At 43.4% G+C, this 22,043-nt stretch overlaps 1 protein-coding gene across 50 annotated transcripts in view; it reads right to left on the reverse strand.

Annotated features, from left to right (window-relative positions):
- Positions 1–22,043, reverse strand: part of MAP2 (microtubule associated protein 2) — a 228,360-nt gene that overhangs the window by 125,882 nt on the left and 80,435 nt on the right. For 24 of the 50 annotated variants that reach the window (XM_075756063.1, XM_075756101.1, XM_075756100.1 and 21 more), the window contains one exon: positions 8,639–8,705. The gene's annotated coding sequence lies outside the window, so the exon portion shown is untranslated. Of the gene's footprint in view, positions 1–8,638; positions 8,706–8,923; positions 9,366–22,043 lie in introns of those variants that run through there. The other 26 variants (XM_075756068.1, XM_075756064.1, XM_075756067.1 and 23 more) reach the window with 8 other exon arrangements.

A 22,043-nucleotide genomic window follows, 5' to 3' on the forward strand; every position in this document is an offset into this window, starting at 1 on the left:
AGGAGTGCTGCACGGTCTTTACCAAAAGGTGCGATCGCCATTGCAGGAGGGCTGGTGTCCCAGTCCCAGAGTGACGCAGCTGGCAGCAGTAACAGTGGCCTTCACACACAGTGAAGAACGATGTCACCAGCACAGAGACAGTAGAGTTGGAAGGCACCTCCTGGCCACACGCAGACTCTGCTCCCTAAAGGCATCCATGTATACAGCTTGCACAGTCTAACTGCAGCAATGCAGCTGCACAGAGCTTTCTGCCTGGAGGATCTTGACCTGCACCTGGGCTGAGCACAAACTCCCAGGAGCATGGGTTGTTACACTTAATGCACCCTTCTGCTGTTGCTGCCCTGCATTCAATATGCTAAATGAAACTAAACACATTGCATCTCCTGCAAAAATACATGAACGAGGAATGACAGCACACAAAAAAGGCAGGGTCTAAGTGTTGGTAGATCTGTAAATATCACTCTGAGATGAAACAGTTACAGGACGAGAGTAATAACAACAGGATTCTGCCATAATAACAATATGCTCACGAAAAAACCTCCCAAGAATCCTTCCTAGCCCGTCCCATTGTACTCAGGGCCATACAGCCACATCACACTAAAAGGTCTATAAAGATCAAAACCTCTGACTACCCTGCTCTTACACCCTCCCTTGGCAAACATAATGCTGAGGGCACACAGCAGACTGAGTGGGGACCAGTGAGATGCACAATGGTTCAGAACAACACACTCTGTCTCATTTTGTCTGATATAGCCAGGGAGAACCCTTTTTTTTAAAAAAAATAAATTCAAATATTCCTTAGTAAGTTCTTTCTGGGAATTATTCTTGGTTTGTATACTGTTGTGAGCCACATGGATGAGTTGCTTGGATCATGGGGCATGGTTTCCATCCCTTCTGTTCTATAATTAATCACTGAAGTGCTCAAGTTTCCTGCTTGTAATGCACACAATTGTATTGAAAGATTTTACACGTTGGCTAGTTATACAAATGTAAAACTACTTTTAGTAGTCGTATACACATTAGTCTTGAATTTACCTTTTCATAATTACTTCTACAAGCCTTCACCGAAAGACATTTTTACTAATGGACGCTAAATACAACAAACCTAAGAATAAGCACATTCATTTAAATACTGAGAGGCATTTTGTGTATTTTGCAGGAAAGGTTGCTGCAGTAAGCAATTCTGTCCGTGTCTCACGGCTGCCGTTACATAATGAATGATAAGAACAGCAGTATTTGTAACACCACCACTACAAATAATAGCACCAATTCTTACTTTAATGATCATTAATATGCTCAGTTGTATTGCAGCAGTACTTCGTGGCAACTTTCCAAGTAAAAGGATTCAAGTCTCCTAGGCACTGCACATCCATCCAAGGAGAAAGCAAGCTCCCGCTCAGGGGGACAGCAACGGCAGTTCTGAGTACAGTGAGCCCACAGCACCAGGCACTGAAAGCACAAACCTCTGCAGATCCCAGCGGGTTTTAAAGAGAGACAGAGGCCCCTTTGGTACATGTATAGGACTATGGGGTGAAGGAGAGATCACAGAGTTTTCTATCTCAGATTTCCATCTTCTCTGAGGGCATTCAGCACACTACTGAGCATCCCAATTTGTTGCTTTAACTTCTATCTTATCATGACTATAAAAAAACCCATTATCAGTGCAATCTTGACTCATTATTTGGCATCTAATGTTCCTTTAGCTTTATCATCATGTTGCTAAACCCAAGAAAAGATTACTCAACTGTTGTCTTGTCCTTTAGATATTCAGAGCATACAGTGTAGGAGCTGCACACTGGCTCTAGCAGAACATGTGTTATGAGTGAGGAGCCCACTGCACAGCACATTCAGCTGCACTTTGTTTCACTTAAAAATGAAGCATGTGTGTTTCACATTTCCTATAAACTTTAGAAATAGACAAGATCAACAGTCAGACTACAGTCAACTTTGCCAGGAGCACGGGGAAGTCACCAGAGCAGTATATCATTGGGTTGGGGATCTGTCCTCACTGGACAGCTGATCCTGAGAGTGGCTGAGCACCTCCGTGGCTGGCCAGGATTACACCCCGCTGTAGCATCAGGATGAGGCCTGGCAACGCAAACTTGCTGGCATACACTTAATATGCAGCAGTAACTAAGCCTTGATTTAACATCAAGTTATCAATACAGGTATCAGCCATCTTGAATCATTATAACCTTCATTTATATTGCATTAAGTTAATATGGAGCAGTCCAACAGCAATCCATCAGCCAGGCCACCGCAATCACATTAAAAACTGCTGAGAAGGGTTTTGGGCTGATGCAAGTAAATCCACCATTAAACAGATTTCAGTTAAAATGCTGCGACTATAGAAATCCTAAAGCAGGTAGTTCTGTCCAAAATTATTAAACATTACTGGGTTTTTCCCTCCTCGGACCCCAGTCAGAGACCACTTCAGGTGGACTGTGGCTGCAAACTGGGTTTTTACAACTTTGCTTTCAGACAGAAACAAAAGCAAACCAGTGCTACCGGTGCGATTGCTCCCCAGTGTGCTCAGGGCTAGATACAAGGGAAGAAAGGTGCAGCAGTACTGAATCCTGGACAGGGCATCCTGGTTTCCAGGGCTAGAGTGTCCAAAGGCAGAACTGAATCAATCTCCAGATCCCTACAGCCCTGTGTTTTCCACTCCCATTGCCCTTTCTCCACAATATCTCAAGTTTCAAATATTTTTAAAAAATAGCAGGGGAATTTGGAAAATCCACACTGGGAAGAAAGACTTATACACCTGTGAAACTCCAAATCGACTCTATTGACATCTTGACTTGGAAATTACCAGTACAGAAATGCCAATGAAACCCTAACGCTCTTCTCAACACTCACAGACGATGTAAAATAAAGTTGCAAGACAGCAGCAGTGACCAGCTCATGCATTACTGCCAGAAGCACACATGAGGCCTGGCAGCATAAGGATATATCGAGCAGATGAACACTGCTCCTTGCTACTGGGCAGAACTAGGTGCCTTCCCCAGTGCAAAAACAAGACACCAGTTTAGCACGATTTCCTCTCTGCTATACTACCTATGCAGTGGACCGTGCTGCCCTGTACATGGAGTTGGCAGGGATCTGTCGAGGAACTTTTCAGAGATGTGTTGTGTATTTGTTTCCACATCTGTAACTCAAAAACCTGAAATGAGTGTTTCAGGATGTGCTGCAAGTAAGTCCCCAGTGCTGTCACGCATACCGTTCTCCCCCCAGCCAAACTCTGGGCTATGGATTCCACGATAAGATGAAGTTTTTCAGTATTAAATGCTACAGTGCTGCATTGGTTTTGCACGGCAAGGTTTTGGTAGCGGGGGCACTACAGGGGTGGCTTCTGCAAAAAGCTGCTAGAAGCTTCCCCCATGTCCGATAGAGCCAACGATGATAATTGGTGAGTGATCTCCCTACCCTTATCTCGACCCACAAGCCTTTTGTTATATTTTCTCTCCCCTGCCTAGTTGAGGAGGGGAGTGACAGAGCTCCTTTGGTGGGCGCCTGGCATCCAGACAGGCTCAAACCACCACAAATGCTGAGCAGCACGGTGTGCAAGTCCCTTTGGGCATGTGGATGGAAGTGAATTAGGAACCACAGAGACCCAGGCAACTGGATGATACAGGGAGTTTTATACTGACATTTAAATACACAGTGCTCTGATCTCTCCCCCATTGCTCTCTGTTCCTGTCTCTAGCAGTCATGAACCTCTTCCCCTTGATGATGAAAAGGCTAAAGAAAGGCATTTTCTTAAATGTGACTCATTTTCTTATAGACAATTAAGGCATACCTTTGCATTTAAGAGCAAATATACACACCAAGCTAGAAAAAGAAAAGATGAACCCAATTTACTAATCGCACATACTGAAAAAAAATCACCTTATCGCAAGAACCAGGATGACTCAGAAAACAAATATAAATAGCTTCTGTGATTTAGCACTGACTGACACCCAATGTATTAAAATAAATTGCCCATGATTTCTCGCAAGCTCCATGCTAATGTACTCCATAAAACGTCAGTGAAAACGCAGCAGTGCATAACTATCTAGAGGCTTCACTTGGTGGCAAATAATACAATGAATTGTCCCCTGACCAGGACAGGGAAAGGAAGTTCATCTGCATCTGCAGCCTTTCAGGGAATGTTCCAGGTTTGTTAGGCATGAGTCAGCAGCATTGCTGCTATAGAGGTTTTTTCCTAGCATGCTAATGGCAACAGAGTCTCTTCTGCCTTTCCCAGCTTTGGTATGCTAGCCTAAGTGTCTGTCAGGAAATAGCCACCTTTTGTACAAAATGAGACAGGTGGATTGATTGCCATTATTCATTATCACGTTAAAAGTCATCGCAGATCTGTATGATCACAATATAATTCTACAGCAAAGAGCTCCACAGGAAGAATGAGTTAAGTTGATGAGCGAAGGTGGGAGAAATGAAGTCTTTTACTAAATGTACTGTAACCTTTTCATTGGTACTGCTACTACAGTAATACCACAAAGACCTTTGTTTCTGCAGCCAAGACAAAAGCCATCATACTAAGTTTCATGATCAAATCTTGCACTTACGCAGCTTCCTCTAACCAAGGATCTCAATCATTATGCAGAGTTGATGAATACCCCTACTAAGCAATACATTGGTATTTCTTTGTCTGTAAACAGACAAAAACTTGCTTTGAAAGTAAAACAGACAAAGAAAATAAGGAAGAGGAGGACGACACAAGCTCCCAGAAATTAACCTGGCAGCCTACAGTCCTTCTCAGCAACTGCAGGCCTGCACCTAATCACTTCTTCCTCCAGCTGAGGCCGTGTCAGCTGCACTCCAGTTCATCCTCCATTGGATTTCTGCCCTTTGATGACTATTTTCTTGACAGGTTACACAGGGTCCTCCCTAAAGTTACTAAACCGAACTTCTGCTATCTAACTGTCTTTAACTCTTAATATTTAAAAACAGCTAAACAGAGAGTGAAGGACAGAAATGTATTTTCTTCCTAGAAAACGAAAACAAAGCTGAAACGAGTCCTCCCTTCCCTCAGATGAAGAAAGCACTGACATAACCTCACCAGTTGCTGCCCCTGACTTTCCAGGCAGGCAGTACACACGCAGGATGGCCAGCCAGCACCCTGGAGCAGCTCTAGCACACACCGTGTCCTGCCCCACTCACGGCACAGGGCCACAGGGGAAACTGGGGCCCTCTGGTGCAAATGGTAAACGTGGCAGGGGAGGAGGGGCACTTTACAAAGATGTAAACCCGTAGGAAAACAACTTTCATGAGGATCACGATGAGCCATTAGCTCCAGTCTTACCCACAGAAAACCAGTTTTATGTGGATTATGTTCTCCCCAGCTCATAATTTTTTAATCCATTGACTAATTTCAGCCTGCTTTGGTGCAGAAGCAGAGATAACTGTCCTCCTACAAGTCACGTAAAACAGATATCCAAGTAGAAGAGACAGACCCTGCCAGTGACCCCTCTCAATGTCCCAACTGAAATGAAAGCCATAACATAGGACCCTTATTTGCCAATGAAAAATTTGCCTAGAAGACAGTCTTTCTAATTGGTAAATCAGCAAGAAAATCTTCACTGAGAAGCATCATCAAGCATAAGACACAAATCAACAGGAAAGTCAGCATCATTAACTCCAATGCTCAAAAAAAAATCCAAAACTTGTTTCATGTAATCATAGGACAAGACAACATTAATACTGGTAATCTAACCCTAACCCTAGTAAACAAACTGAGGGCGTTGAGACCCAGCCTAGAACAGCCATAAAGCAGACCTCCTCCTTACCTCGTGCTAAGAGAGGGTCGTCTAACAAGTGGGGTTAAAAAATGGATGATGATCTCAGGACAGAGGCAGACACTGAGGCCCAAGCTCGCTCCTGACGCTGCTCCCCGCAAGAGAGCCCTGGGGATGAACTGACGCCACGGGTTGCTGCTGAATGCCTGTAGCGCATTTGGTCCCCATGCCATTTGTTTAAATGAAAGTGAGCGCCAAACATCACGTCATTCTGGGTGCACGCCCTGGACTCCATAAACTGTAATCCAACACACCTCATTGCCAGTGCACGCTCTGGCTTCTGTTGCCTTTTTGTATCAGCTAACTCAATGTTTCTCTTTTGATATTCCAAGCCAAGTTATGCTACCCCTGAGGCTATAGGATTTTTAAATCCTGTCAATCTAGAATTAATTCCCTCCTTACAGAGTAAGTGCCCCTTACTTCTACTTCAAGAAAATTATATTGTTTGAAATAATTCCCATTTTTGCCAGCCTAACATCTCATTTTCTTCTTCGCAGCCAGAAGGAATGATTTGTAACGTGAATCTTAAAAACCCAGATCAACGGAGGAGGTTAAAATGACTGATAAATCAGAGGTGTAAGAAATTTATATGTATTGTTTATTTAATAAACAAAAAAACCCCAGACTCTCCCCACTAACTGATTTATTAACAAAATAGCTGACATCCTGTCTTTGTTTTTCAGGAGACCATAGAGGACTGATAAGATGCTGTGCACAGGAGATAAGACACATTTTCATAGGAGATGAAAACCATTCATCCAAGGGGATCACATTGTCAACAAATTTGACTTGTTATCTGCAGATACTGTAAAAACTAGGCAGTTATACTCATCTGCTAACAATGCCATCGCTTGTATTCGTGAGAGATCCTTCCTTTCCCCTTCTCCAATGCTGCAGCAAAACCTTGGATTTTGACATCAAGCCCAGCAAGCAGCGTTAGTCCTTGAGACAGAGTTTGCAAAACATTAATGAAATCAGGATGAGACTGCAGTTTGGCTTGTTGCCCTTGGATAATGGAAGTGAAATTAAAAGTAGAGGGAAGAGAAGGGACTTACTCATAGCTAAAAACAGATCGCTGAATGCACTTTTTTCAAGAATTAAAGCATTTTATACACTATTTACTTCAGGTTTTTCTGTTTCAATGAGTCTAGTGATAATTGATACCAGGAGGAAATAGTATGAAAAGCAACTAAGAAAAACTAACAAGTAAAGCATTCCTCTGAAGAATTTTATTTAGCCAGGAAAACCTATTAGGTAAGAAGCCTTCTGCCAAAGACAGAAAAAACACAAGGGCCAAGAGAACAGAAAGATTTGTAGAAGAGGAAAACAAGGAATAGAATTATACGCAAGAAAAACAGGAGAGAGAATATCCTGAAAAATTCACAAATGCTTTCCCCCAGGAAACAGGATCTATCAATCAGCCCTAGCAATTTATTGCAAAGAAACTGATTATTCATCACATTGCTGCTAGCAGTGGCCCATGTCCTTGCCAGCACTGGTGTTCTGGCTTGGGGTTCCTGCATGTCTGGGGAGCCAAACTGGACATTTCAGGAGACCAGGCTTTCTCACAGAGTTATCACTATTCCTCATTTACCCAGGCTAGAAACAGAACTGCCTTTCCTGAAGAATTTCTCACTTTTGTTTATTTTGGTTTTCAAAAGACCCTCTGAAACTTCAGACTAAAGACACATGCAGATTTTGATTGCTGCCGTACAAACACACATATTCCCTTCCAGGTCTAAATGCGGACTTAAGAAGTATGATCAGCTGTAGGACACTGGGGAAGAACAACACATGATAAAGTCTGGTTTGGAAGGTACTGGGTGAGAACTGGCACCCGAGAAGTTAATGCAATATGGATATATCTTTTCCCCTCTCTATCAAAGGTGGAGGGAGCAGATTTTCAATTCTGCCTAGGTTTTTTTGGTTGGTTGGTTGTTTTTTTTTTCTTAAGGGCACAGTCCCCACTGCAAATCTATGAGATCTGTATTCCTTAATCACTTGACACATCTGAAAGTTCAATACAAAGAAAGTCACAATGTTTTTTTCTTCCGCAGGGTTTTATCTCACCATTTTCTTTACAGCATCAAGGGGGGTTAAAGCAACCAAAGCCAAAGGGTATTAGGGGGAAGAGGATAATACACTACTTCTCTTAGGAACTAGCAATGACACTGTCAAAAAAACAGTTTGCTTCTTTTTTGATGCATAGGAATATTTTCTGAAGCGCCAGTGATACGTCAAAAAGCCATCAGACAGATGCTCTTCCAGCACTGCCCCGCCCTGCCAGGCTACTGGAACACTATACATAAAAACCCGCGGCTGAGGCACGCACGGGTTTTGGCGGCAGAGAATGGGTTAAAAGAAGTTTCCCTCCTCCATGAAAGCAATACAGTATGAAACCACCGCTATGCCTTCTGCCGTGTGCCTGATAGATTGTACCTGCTCTGAGAAAGCCAGTAAGTTTAACCCTCTTCTTGCTGATGCCAAAATCAAGACTACCCCACATCCGATATGACTGGAGGCAGTTCTGCACCCTCTCTATACTAGCCCAAGACAATAAACAAGCAAGGTTTGTATCTCGCCCTTTGGTAGCTGCAGCTGAAAGGACTAATTAAATAGCTAGAGCATATGCGTACACATCAAAAATAACTTTACAGTGCCTGCCAAAACAATTTGAAAATCTATGCAAAGCTGCAACAAAACATAGTTTGACAAAATGAAAAAAACCCCTATTGTTTCAATAAAATAATAAAAAAAACCAAACCAAAGAACAGTCCACACCCTGTCTCACATTCATTCCCACATTCTCAAAATCACATTCAAATACAGACACGTCCTACCTTTCCGATTTGTGAACAAGCAGATTCCAATCAGTGCGTCACGTCCAAGACTATATACTGGAAAATCTGTTAATATAAAACAAAGGTGGGGGAAAAAAATGAAAATACTTAATTTGTGCTGAAAAACAGCTTTCAGCTAAGAAAAAAGGTTTTTTTCTATTATACAGAGACATAGACGCATAAACATATCCATACGGGTATGTGTGTATGGTGTGTGTGTGCATATAAATATACATTATGTATGCACCAAATATATTTATAAACAAAACCACAGAAGTTTATTACCTATACATTTTAATTCATCCAGGGTGCACCGCTACAGAATTTAATCTACAGCAGATTAAATCCAAAAAGCTACAGCATAAAAGTATAACTCTTTCAAATCCTCAACAAGCAAACAAAGCTGACATTTTTAAAAGAAAATCATTACCAGCTCATATGCTGCCATACCACAAAAGCCTATCCTTAAATAACTGCTGCATAATCATTCTCCTGGAGTGTTGTTATCCATCGGCTCGCTGCCTATCTCCAGACAGACGCAGTCTGCAAGCCACCAGCTTGTATCTACCATGTGTACGTCAGGAAAAGGAAAACTGCAAATTAGAAGAAGTCCCCGCAGTGGTGAAAAGGAAAAGAGGGTGAGTGGGAGAGGAAGAGGGAGTTCACTGGCCACAGAAATTTCGAGAATGATGACAAACCAGCCGGCTCCGCCATCATCCACTTACAATAGGATGCTGCACCTCGCGGCTGCTGAAGCAGTTTGTCAAGGGGTTGCTGGTATCAAATGCCTGACAGGCATTTTAATTGCATCCAACCAAGTGTGTCCCCAGGAATCGGGCCTTTAATCCTATGAATATCATCAACTGGTTTCTTTTGTGCTGCTGCCAAACACACAGGCACGCACTGCACACAGGCAGCAGCTCACTCGGTTTCCACTGCGATGCCGATCCAAATCCTAAACAGGTTTTACGGACGGTACACAGTGAAAAGGAGGTCTTGAGGGATTTAGCATTCTCTGCATTATGGATTAGGAGGGCGATTTGCTCTCCCCCTTTATTTTTCGATCTAGTGCTTCTTTTCACGTGTTGGAACCAGCTTGTCTATGCTGTTATTTGAGCCTTGCATTTGCATATTCACACCAACGGGAAATAAACCCAGGGAAAATGCAGAAGCGCTGCAGGACTGTAGGAACAAGCAGGGACCCTTCAGGACTAATACAACAGAGGAACAGAGCTCACTGCATCGTTCAAGCTCACAAATGAGTTGCTGTGAGGGGTCCAGTTTTACTGCCACTATTCAGCCATCGTGTCTGCCTTAATCTCACCTCCCTATTCCAAGGCTTTCTCCAGAAAAACATTAATCCGAGTAGGACAAGGAACCTGTGAATTGGGAAACCACCCAGTGTTTTCAGAGGAGACATGGCACAGCTGGGGAGGGGTAGAGGAATATGAAGGAATGTGGTTGTTTTGGGGTGTTTTTAAAAAAAAAAAGTGAGAAAAAGTTGAAAGATGAACTGGTTTGTTTTTGAGCATTGTAAGTTTGTAATGAAATGGCATAAGCAGCAAAGGACCAGTCAAGAGAAACCAATGAGCCCAACCACACTCAAGGGCTGAAGACAAGCTTAAATTTCTCTGCAGTCAGGACACACAAGCCAACTAGACCCACTTCCCAACAGCACGCTGGTGTTGCTGAGTCGTGTGACAACAGAGCCCTTGAGAGGGAAGGATGTCAACAGGAGAAGGAAACACCTCCCTACCAAAAGTTTGGGAGAGGTCCAACAAACCGCATTTACCTTTGGGAAGGACAAGGGGCCTGCAGGGTGGAGTAACAAATCTCCCGCAGATTTCCAGGGCTTCTCTCCCAAAACTTCCAGGTAGAGGGCTGCAAAGGGAATTGATTCCCTTCTGTCCTCCCTTACAACCACGACACGATGACTTTTCACACATCCAAACTTTGCATTAACCAGAAGTTCCACCCTCATTGCTATAAACAGATCCTACTGCCTTAAAAGCATCTGTGCTGACCTGGCAGTTCTCCCCCCACTCTCTAAATCACCACAGCAGTGAGGAAGATGAGGAAATAGAGGAAGGTAGCCCCCAAAGACAACCTATATGGGACAAGGATGATGGTGGAGCAGGTACTGCATGGCGGCAAAAAGGCCTTCAGAAGGAACGGAAAACAGGAACAAGAGCAGCACTAGCGCAATTCTTAGACCTTTCCTCTGAGAAAGCCTCCTGTGACTCATCGGAAGGGGTGCCTGCTGCTGCCAAACCTCCCACTGCAGAGCTCATCCTCTGCAGAAACCAAGGAAACTCTAATCCTGTCCTTGTCTTCCTCATCACCATTTGACAGTTGGTGCTTGTTCACAGCATTGCTACCACCCCTCCCTCAATTCTACAGCTCCCCTCCACCAGCCACTCTTCTCCCAAAGCAATCAGGAGCTCTGGGAGGTCCCAGAAACACCACCATAGAGTTGAGATGGTGGAGGGATAGCAAGAAGTCCTGAAAACTGTCCTACAATTTCTCTAAGCTGTTCCTGATGGACCTCACGTGGGTTCACAAGGGGCTGATACATACTGCCAGGCTGTCCTCTACATGCTGGAGCCCACGGCTGAATCTTCAACCAGCCATCCAAATCACTTTCATTTTGCCCATGCAAGCATTTCCAGGGACCCAATCTGCCAAAACCATCCATGGCAAATGGTTTCATCATAAGGTACTGCAAATAAGAGACAATCTTAATAATCCAGTTTGTTCTGGCTGCCCTGCAATATGTCTTTTCATATTGCTATAAAAGCAGTTTTGACAAGACAAAAGACACAGGAGGGAGACAGGGATGAAGAGCAAAATCCAGGTAGATGCTGGAACACAGAGAACACTCAGCCCTGTCCGAGATTTAACCTCACGTTTTCCTGCTCAGCCAGGAAAGCAGGATCAGCCACAAAACAAACTCATCACATAAAATTAATGCACCCCAACACAGTGAAACAGGAACACTTGTGAGCAAACAGAAAATACAAACATTAGTAAGCTGCCAAGTTAAGGTCCTGGAAATGTTTAAATTACAAACTCTTGCTATGTAGCATGCATTTTCAGCACCATACATCTCAAAGCGGAATAAAAACATTTACAGTCTCAGTTAAAGAAGGTGATGAAACTGTGACTGAAGCCTGGTCTAAACTCTAAAAGATCTGGCACGTTCAGGTTGGTTTTTCTCTTTAATTCTGACATTCATGCAAGACAGCGCACTCAGTTTCATTACTGTACTGTAGGAGAGCTTAGAAAATCCAGCTGCATTCTGAGTTCCTCTGTGAAAGGTGCTGGGCAAAACAGGAGACAGCTTCTGTTAGATTACTTCAAGAGCCACAACACAAAAGGGGATAGTGGTAGCATTCTCATTTTCAGGATAATAAAAAAAAGAACAACTAAGGGGCTTGGGCTTGTCACACACAACCCCTGTTGCCAAGCCAGGCTGGAAGACCCTTCCAGAACCTCAGCCTAAGATTTTTCTAACCAAACCACTGCTAAAATCTTCCAGCCAGCTTTTACCAAAGGACTTAGGGGTTGGTTGCTTCTTTTTTAGCAAAGACTGGGTGAACATTTTATGCAATGCCTAAAATAGCATCCAATATCATCAGTGATGTAGATTAAGAGGAATAAGCCTACTGAACAGAAACTGCACCAGTCTGGTAAAAATAGCCCTGGAACAGAGAATTTTCTTTTTATTCGCTATTGTCTTACCACTTATAACAGTGCTGAGGATGATTGCCTGCTGGAGAGGTTGAGAGAAGACAGATGCTTCACCAGACTCTGTAAATATTGCCTGCTCTTCGCAGTAGTAATAAACATCAGACTATCCTATTTCACCAGCCATTTGAGAAACAATTTTGCTTTTCTTTTTTTCCCTCCTTGAGGGAGGAAAAACAGAATAGAAGGGCATTAATTAATTAATTCTGGAAAAGCACATGCAGTATAACACACTAGCCTTTTCACCAGGACTACACGGTAAGAAAGGCTGAGGCTGGAGTCACTGTCTGTATCTCTATGGTTACTGATAATGGAGAGCATGAAGGGTGGGGAGGAGTTAGGAAAAGCTGCAGGCTGAGTTAGCAGCTTCTGTGGGTATCAAGGGGCAAAGGATTTCAAGGCAGGTTAGAAAGTTTCAGGATGCAGGGGGACCCTGGTTTTGGTTTTATTCTCCTCCCTCAAAGAACAAGTGTGCAAGAGCTGATCTACCCACCCTGTGCAGCCAACCTCTCCAGAGCCTTTTTCAATTACACTATTTCCTTTACATTAGTGCTGCCCCAGCTTTGTATCCAGAGCAGATTTCAACATCTTTATGGGACTTAGCTGTCCTTCCTCCCAGGCTACCAATAAAACAGGTCTGTACTGGTGACATTGCCCTTCCCCAGCATCCATGCAAAGGCATCCCTTCACGCCGAGTATCACAGCCAGCTCTCTTGCACTCATTAACCCACCAGCTGACACAACACAGACTTGGGTGCAGCATGGTTACATAAACGGGCCTTCAAAACCCAGGCAAATTATGTCCTGTCTTTCCCCTATCTCAGCTTATTTGTTTTAAACCTGTCAGATATTTTCAGTTATGATCTCTCTTTAGTGAATCCAAGCTGACTCTCCTCAACTAAATAATAAACATGAGGAATACCTAGAAAGGGATCTCCTACTTCCATTTCACCCTGTGCCAGCATGTCACCAAAATCAAGGCAGAAGATGTAGGATATTCAAATCCTCCCCAGCCTGCTTTTCAGAACAACCCATTCTGCACAAACCCTTTGAAGCTACCAGATAAATGCACTGTTGGGTTTTCTTAGGAAGTTGTTGGTTTCTAGCTTAGAGACCAGAGAACCACTGAGAGATCGCTAAAGTCATCCGTGTGTTCCCATCGGCACAGCCTGCAAGTGCCTTGTCACCGGCACACTGGGCCCTGTGATTTCCCCACTATGCCTGAAAGACGATTTCAATTTTCAGTTGGTTCCTTGAGCCTGCAATATCAGAAATAATTGATAGCACCAACACTCCAGCAGAAATCAACGCCACTTGAGAGTGCCATGACTTTCCACAAAACCAGATTGCTAAAGTGCACACATCTATGAGCACAATGTCTTCAGAGGCTGCAAGACAGACCTGTGCAAGTCGACCCAGAATTATTAGGAAGCTCAAAGCTTATATGGGCTAACACAAAGCTCCTGAGAGTCCCGAGCCACTGGAGTGTCTACAATAGACTCATTACTGTTTTAAATACGTAGGTGAAAGAGGTAGGTTTATTCTTCATTACCATTTTTATTTTAATTCCACTTCCTGCAGGAAGCTAAAGTGCATCATTTTGCATTACCACCTAAGGTAGTGGCTGTAGTATTATAGCCACAACAAGCTAGGGTCATAACAGAAGGCAAGTTTTCAGGGAACAGTATTTGCTCTTACCAGAGCGGTGCTGATGCACACAGCAGTCAAAAGACAAATGATAATTAATCCTCTGGTCTACCATCTTTCCTACAAATCCTCCCTCACATGCCAACAAGAGATGGAGGCAACTCCCGCAGCCACGTAAGCATCAAGCCCCATGAGGGACTCAGGATTCATGACCACCTCCGAGATAAACGGGAGGATGATGTTTTGTCAGTCTCTCAGAAACCGAGTTTCTTCTGAATGAAAATTAAGAGTTAAGGTTGTCAGGAAAAGACAGATAGACTGATATAGTTTAAAAACAATGCTTGTGGTGTTGCCTTGACTGTTACAAGGTAACCAACTGCTTTTTGCAATTCCAGTTCTCAAAATCCCCCTTGCCACTACCTGGCTCTCTGCTCCAAAACCTCCTTCCAGCTCTCTTCCACAGGCTGCTTCACTCTCACTCCTCCTCTTCCCGTTCTGCTTCCATCACTGCCCTCTCTCCTTCAGGCATCCCTCCTTTACCTCCTCCCAACAACACTTGACTCCCCCCAACGGGTAATGGACACAGAAAAGTCAAAAGCCTGAATAACATGTGCTGCATGACATCTGTTGAGCATTGCGTTGCTTATTCTGCTTGCCTGCATTAGTCCTTCTTCCACAGCTCCATCCTGTCTTTAGGGGCAATTCTGCCCTTTGCTCTCAAGCTTGCAGAGGAAAGGAAAGCGATTGCCCAACACACTCACATAAATTCCTGCTTCAGAAAGATGCTTAAACCAGGCTCCTAAAGCTGTATGATCCAAACTCACCAGTTAATGCGGAAAACCACAGTCGACTTCCCATTACACCTCTGCCTAGACCGAGAGACACTCCTGAGAGCATGTAACAGTGGGTACCACCTGGTTCAACCCCAGCCTTAACCTCAACTGGGCCATACATGCTCTGGTAGCCTCTGGTAGCCTTGAGACAGCCCTTGTCCCAGTGGGTGTCCACGTGAAAGCCTGTCATACCATGTGCATCTTAGAGACACACTACGTGTTTCTCCATCCTATCACATGGCTTACGACTAAGAAAATACTGCAGATACAAACCTCACCACTTCTTCTCATCTTTTCTCTCTCCTGGCCTACCGATGGGGTGACGAATCAAGACAAAAACTTGCTTACAGTAAAATATCACAGCTACTGTGCCAGAATTTATTCAAATGTCAGCTTGTACTTCACTTAACCATGTAACCTAAAGTTTTTCAATTAACTGTCATGTCATACCTCATAACAGAAGCTTTAGTTATTACTCTGTATTAAATTTATAAATAAAATATTTTAAATTCATGAATCATTTGTTGAATCAGATTTTGCATGACATGCAATTAAAGTATAAACTCTGAGCTGGCATGGCCTTAAACATATGTAAAGCAATAACTGCAATGTAAGATACAGAAATTTATCTGTTTTTTTCTAATCATAGGGTTTGGGCTGTATTTCAATTTAAATCCCATTTATATTTAGGACAACGTGTAAGCAAACGTTTAAGTTCTGTTTCAGTCAGTGGGATATTGGCACACAGTGAAATGCAGTATTGAAAACAGAGGTTTTCCTGAAATGGGTCTGTATCTGTGATCCCTTTCAGAGAAAAGGTATTATTTGCTCCTTCATTTTCATAAGTCAATTTAAAGATCAATTTTTTTTCAGATATATCTTCCCTAGCAGCTAAGTACTGCCTTCCTAAAAGCTGCCAGCTAGTTATTTTTCTCCCATGTCCACGCTTTCCTTCAAAAAATTAAAAAAAAAATTAAAAAATGGTTAGCCCTAATAACTCACTGCTTTTCCTCGACAGCAAAACCAACCAGACAGTAATAGAATTGCAGTAACATGTAGTAACATGTAGCAGAATTGGTTTGAACAGCTTCTCACTTAGCAGCGCTTTATGTAACGAAGGCAGCCAGGCAGAAACGCATGGAAGAGCTACCAGCAGCTGAGCCGCACGGAGGGGAGGCAGCTCTGTCCTCACTGCAAAGGAGAGACAACAAAAGCTGCCTTACGAGAACTCTGCTGACTAGTCAGCCTGACCCACATGGGCGCAGATATGACACTGCCAGCATGATGCAACAGCTTATTCCCTCTTCGCGTGGGCATCCAGGTCCTTTGCACGGAGATGAGCCTGTCCAATAGCTGTCCTTCACAGACTGCAGATTTCCAGTAAAACCAACCTATAATTAATAGCCACTTTGACCTCTAAGACAAAGCCCAGCTAAAACCACCAAAAGCCCTTCCTTGACTTCAGTGCATTTGGATCAGAACTTGTATTTCACGTGCACTCTTGAAGCACTCCAGATAAAGGCAAGGGCTGGCAGCGTGTGCACTGCGCGTTACAGATATCCTCTTTGCAGAGGACCCCGTTGCAAAGGGTTTCTTAATGGATTTTGACTGTTGCATTTACTGTGAAATGAACATAGCAAATACTGCAGGCTAATTCATTAGCTACTTGTGATTGATTCTTGTTTTCATCACCATAAAAGCAGATTTCCTGTGGTTAACATAACGATCCTGAGTCCCTCTTTGCTCACACACATTTAAGTCAGCCATAGTTCCACTGAGTCCACAGCAGTTGCTACATCAAGACTAAAATGGGTTTCATGACTGGAGACTTGGATTGGGTAACTTAAACATAGGTTTCATTCACCCTGGTCTCACAGCGCTGTCCAAAATGATTTTTAAGCTCTTTGTACATGAGAATTATTTCCCTCATCTCTACCAGGTAGTTGTCTCAAGGGTGAAAAGCAGCAGCTGTTTAACAGCGCTCAGTTACACTGCCCATGAGCTCAGGGTACGAAGCGAAGAGTGCCAGATCCAATCACCATCACCAGGGAGACTTTTGGGAGGTGTAACATGATTATAGTCAAATCTGGTTTATCAGAATGGGACGGAAAACAAGAAAGTCATTAGGAAAAAACAGAATTTCGGATAAATGAAGGACCTTGGAACTTATCTGATACACCTCAAGGGACATGACTTTCTTTTAGATGAAGTAGTAGTTTGATCAACAGCATTTTAGATGACAGGCCTGAACGGCTGCACTGCCAGTAAGTCAGGGAACGTCTCCTGCTATTTCAACAACTGCCACAGGATTTCTTGCTACTGTAAGCCATACAGACACTGGTTTACACTGCATTCAAAGGACAGTGCTGTTTAGCAGAGGAGAGATCTCACAGTAACACCAGGGCACCAATAAAAATACCATCCAGAATTAAAAAGGGGAGAAGGCAGAGGTGAGGACCGAGAGAGAAATTGTCGGTCTCGGCTCCTCTATCATCCTCCCTGGGTTTATTTGGAAGATTTCCATTCAGATTGGCAGGCAACAGAAGAAAGCACAAATAGCTCAAAAGATAAGCGTTTATGCTCTGTGGAAGGCTCCCAAGATATACAGAACAAGAAAGGAAAGACAAAAATAGGAGAGTTTAGCACCTTTAACAATAAACTCTACCAGTACAGAGGAAGAATATACTAAGCTTTTTAAGAGCCCGAACACTCAAATAAAAATCATACAAAAACCAGATACAAACATCATGTAATTAAGGGACAGCAAAAGCACAGGAATATAATCAGAAATGCTAAAGAACAAAATGAATTACAATTAGCAAGGAACATAAAAGGCAACCAAAAAAGATTCAATACGGTCTGAAAAGCAGACAGGGCAAGTCACGGTTCAGCAGAGAGGCACAGCAAAGATGATGCACAGAACAGTACGATTCAACATATTCAACATTTGCCTCAATTTTCACAAGTAAGATCAACAGTGAGCATGCAATTATTGCATGCAATTAATTTTAAAAAGAAGCAGAACCTTGGGTCAGAATAGGAAAGAGCAGCTTAAGAAACACTCAAGTTAGATGCAGCTCAGAAAATTTTGTGAAACCTCCCTGACTCAGGAAGAGTATTTAAGGTTTCAGAACAGATCCCAGAGAAGATTAAACGTTGCACTCTCTCTTGAAAGGAAGCCATGGGAAAATACAAACCAGTCAGTTAAACCTCATCCTTGCAAAGACTTTGGAAAAAATAAACAAACAAGTTGTTTACAAGCACCTACAGGACAAGAGCACGACTGAAAAAAATACCACTGGCAAAATGAGTTTGTCAATAACAAATCCCAACAAATTAATCTCATTTGGGTTTGACCTCAAGTTGGGATAAGCTTGTCACACTTAGGAAAGCATCATCAAAAACTAAGATCATTGTTGCACACTGCAGAGCATCTCCCAAATCTAAAAGCAGGAAATAAAGACAGAAAAGGACTGAACAGCATATTGAGAGATGAGGCCTCAAACACATACTAGACAAATCGGGAGTAAGTAGCCAGGCAGTAGCTTGGCAGGAAAAGGCTTACTGTGGGAAAAAAAAAAAAAAAGACAAATCATAATTTTATTTATCGTAATGGGGATGCTGTCCCTAAAACACTGGGATAATTATTCCATTTTCTTTGTTGATGGTGATGTCTCAGCTGGAGAAGTGCCAAAATTTGGGCTTTGCACAGTAAGAAAGATATTGGCAAAATGGGAAGAGTCCAGATATAAGCAAAAGGGAGTGTTTGGGAAAACATTCTAATCTTTCCTTGTAAAGCACATGTTTTCAGATAAGTTTCTCTAAAGTACGGAAAAACAAACAGCAATAAAAATCTTCCAGGGTATATAATTTGTGAAGATAAAGCTAGCAAGCATTTACACTCTAAATAAACAGAGAGGGAGGGGGGAATAAAAGAGGAATTCTCAGGGCTAATTAAGAGCGAAGATGATTTTTTGGTGAGGTATTTAAAAAAAAACCTGCTACTAAGGAAGGTCAAGCTATTTATGTATTTATTTTTAGAAAAAGAGCACCAAGGACAGTGCCTAGACACCCTGGCATCCTCCTGGGAGTGTACGAGGATCCTGTTGTCCTATCCTACCGGTGCCTGGTTTCTATAACCTGGGTAACTGGTACAGCCCCCAGCAAAATTCACCTGGGCCACAGGACTGACTTATATTGCCTTCTCTCCATCCTTCAGTGAGCTTCCTGACAAGCCAAATCAGGATCACTGGTGCAGAGCACAGCACTGCACCAACACTGCTCCCTCTGCACCTTTCTAACCTGGCCCGCTAATGGTGCTGGGGACCTCAGCCGCCACGGTTTAGAAAGCCACAAAGCCTGCAGCTCCAGGGACACTGGGGCTGGAAAAGACATGCCAAAGGGAGCACGGCACTGCACCAACATTGCTCCCACTACATTGCCATGGGCTCTCCGAGAAGGAGACAGGTGTGACAAGCCCTGCAGCTCTTCCATGTGAATCCCACCTACCGCTGCCCTCTTTGCTGCTGGAGCACTTCAGTGGGGTGAGGTGGGGAGGGCACAATGGCTAGCCCTCACGTCTCCACAGTGCCATTGAGATCATAAGTTAGAGTCTGGGAGCAACCAGTTTTACCGGGTCCTGCCATCCCCCAGACTTCCAGCTGCTCCACAGAATGGGACTGGTTCAGAGGAAGGTGTTCGTCCACTTGTTAACATGAAAGTAAAGACAGATGAACACAGATGCTCCTAGCATTTGCAAGAAGGCTCCCTACCTCCTTCTAAAAGGGTTCAAAATCGAAGTCAGTCCTTGGGGCATGACGGCTCGTATCTTTGAGTAAAAACCCCAAGCAACGATGCAGAACCTGCGAGTGAAAAACCAGGAGTGCAACACTATTAAAAAAGACTGCTGAAGGAACGAAGAGGAGAGAATAAATGGAATAACTAATACACATTTGCTCCAAGGTTCTCTCTGCACCAATTGGCAAAAAGAATACAACTGAATCATTAATAATTGAAGGAACTCGAAGACAAAGGCATTTTTAGCCAGCATTAGATAAAGGGATGAAAGAAGGCTGTAATGAGAATTCTGATGATGGTATCATTTGGGGGGCTGGGAAGGAGGGGGTTATATTTAAAAGAAATGGTTCCTTTGTAAAATGAGAGCAAGCATTCTCATTACTAATGCAGACAGACACATCTGAAAGACCTTATTCAGCTGATGGTGTCACTGAACACCCTTTTGGACACAAGCTCTCCACTAACAATATTAAACAAGGATAGGAGACTGCTGTAGCAAAATATAAAGTGTCACTTGTTTATATTTTTTAGCCTCATAAATCATTAAGGGATGAATATTAACAAGCATCCAGCCTTCTGAGCTTTTCTTAACTCTGGCGATTCTCTGCACGTAACTGATGAGAGCTTGAGCTTTCATTGCTTTTGGAAGCTGGCCCTGCAGACCAAGGACCAACCTTACTAGCAAAACACACTGACATCCCTTCTTGGGAGCCCAATCTTGGACAGAGGAATTTCCACCAATACCTTTTAAAGGCCATCAGCAGTGGAGTCAGGCACACTCACATCTGCCTCTGGTTCAAAGCCTTGAGTTTTGCACAAGACAGTTTCTGAGCAACCAAACTGTGCAGAGACACAAAGAGCACATTAATTTTACTGGCTCACTGCCATATTTGGGGGGAAAGATGTTCATGAAACTCAGTACGACTGAAATGCATTGTTTTCATTACAAAGAATAAAAAGCTACACCTTGTAAAACAGTATAACAAAGATCAGATCAGTTTCCTTGGAGGAGAGAAAAGGAAAAACCAAAACCCAACCCACAACTCTGCATCATCTGCTGAAAGGACTACTAGCAACCTGTCATGAACCAAAAGCGCACACTGTCAGGGTAACCAACTCCAAATTAAATATTGATATATTCACCCAAAAAGCTATTCTTGCAAACCCTCCCAAGTCCCAGGAATATGGTAGTGCAAACCACAAAGGCATTCTCAGAATTACACTATAACATCATCACTCACCACAGCTAAGTCAATGGGAAACAACCAATCCACTACTCTGCAAGAAGTTAAGACAGAAAATGCAACAGAGCACCACAACATCACACAACCTGTCTGCAGTCCCACCTGAACAAAAGCCGTAAATGAGGAGCGTGGCCCTCTTGCAGCTGTTCACACTCAGAGGACTTCTTCCTATCTCCACATAAAGATTACATTTTTTGGTCTACTAGCTTTGCTCAAGTCACCTTCTGCTGTCCTCTGAGCATCCCCACTGAAATCAGCAGGATGATGGAGCTGTAACAGCTACTCAACCCAGGTAAGTGTAGCCGGACAGACTCTACAGAGCCTGTTCTTGGCTGCACACTGCAGGTACAAGCATGGACCCACAGATGCGATACAGACAGAATCCAGTTTAGGAGGACAGTGGGGTTTTATTTGCATTATCTTATTTCAGCTGCTGAGGATCTGTAACACGTATGCTCACCTTTGTATCTCCAGGCTTTTGGGCACCATGTTATTTTCTTGAGACTCCCTGGGATCATCACTCTTTGCAGATCTTGCTGCAAGCTTGGAACACTTAGCCTGCTGTGCCATGGCTCAGCAGCATTTCAGTGAGCAGAGAGGGAGCTCCAGAGGCCAATTCACCCCACCTACCTCAGTACAAGTCTCCCCCAAAGACACACACTTACCTCCCGCAACTGCAGAGCCTTGACTCTAGCTCAGACTAGAAACTGAACCCCAAGAGAGCTCAAGTACATTAAACTTGGGATTCACCTCACTTAATAGTAGCCCTTATTCACAGGGCTTGCAAATTGCCTAATGTTTTGTACTGCCCTCATTATTATTTTTTAATTGCTTTCCAGTCAATGCAAACCAAAAGCCTCAGAATTTGAATAACTGGCAACATCTTTCTTCAACATTTCACTGCTTACACTCTTCTGCCTGACGGAGCTTTCACAGGACAAGAGACACGCTCAACGCGTGGCCCCAGTCAGGTCATCCCGCACGTGGCAGAAATGCTCGCTCCCCACCATGCCCTAAACCCACACAGTGCCCTTGGTGCATCCTTCGCTGCTCTCCTCCATGCTCTCACTCTCATTCCCCCTCATCCTCTGCCCCACTTCACCCTATGCAGACCAAGTGCTGCTTAATCATCTCACA

Source organism: Balearica regulorum, chromosome 6 (genome assembly GCF_011004875.1).
Source record: "Balearica regulorum gibbericeps isolate bBalReg1 chromosome 6, bBalReg1.pri, whole genome shotgun sequence".
Lineage (NCBI taxonomy): Eukaryota > Metazoa > Chordata > Aves > Gruiformes > Gruidae > Balearica > Balearica regulorum.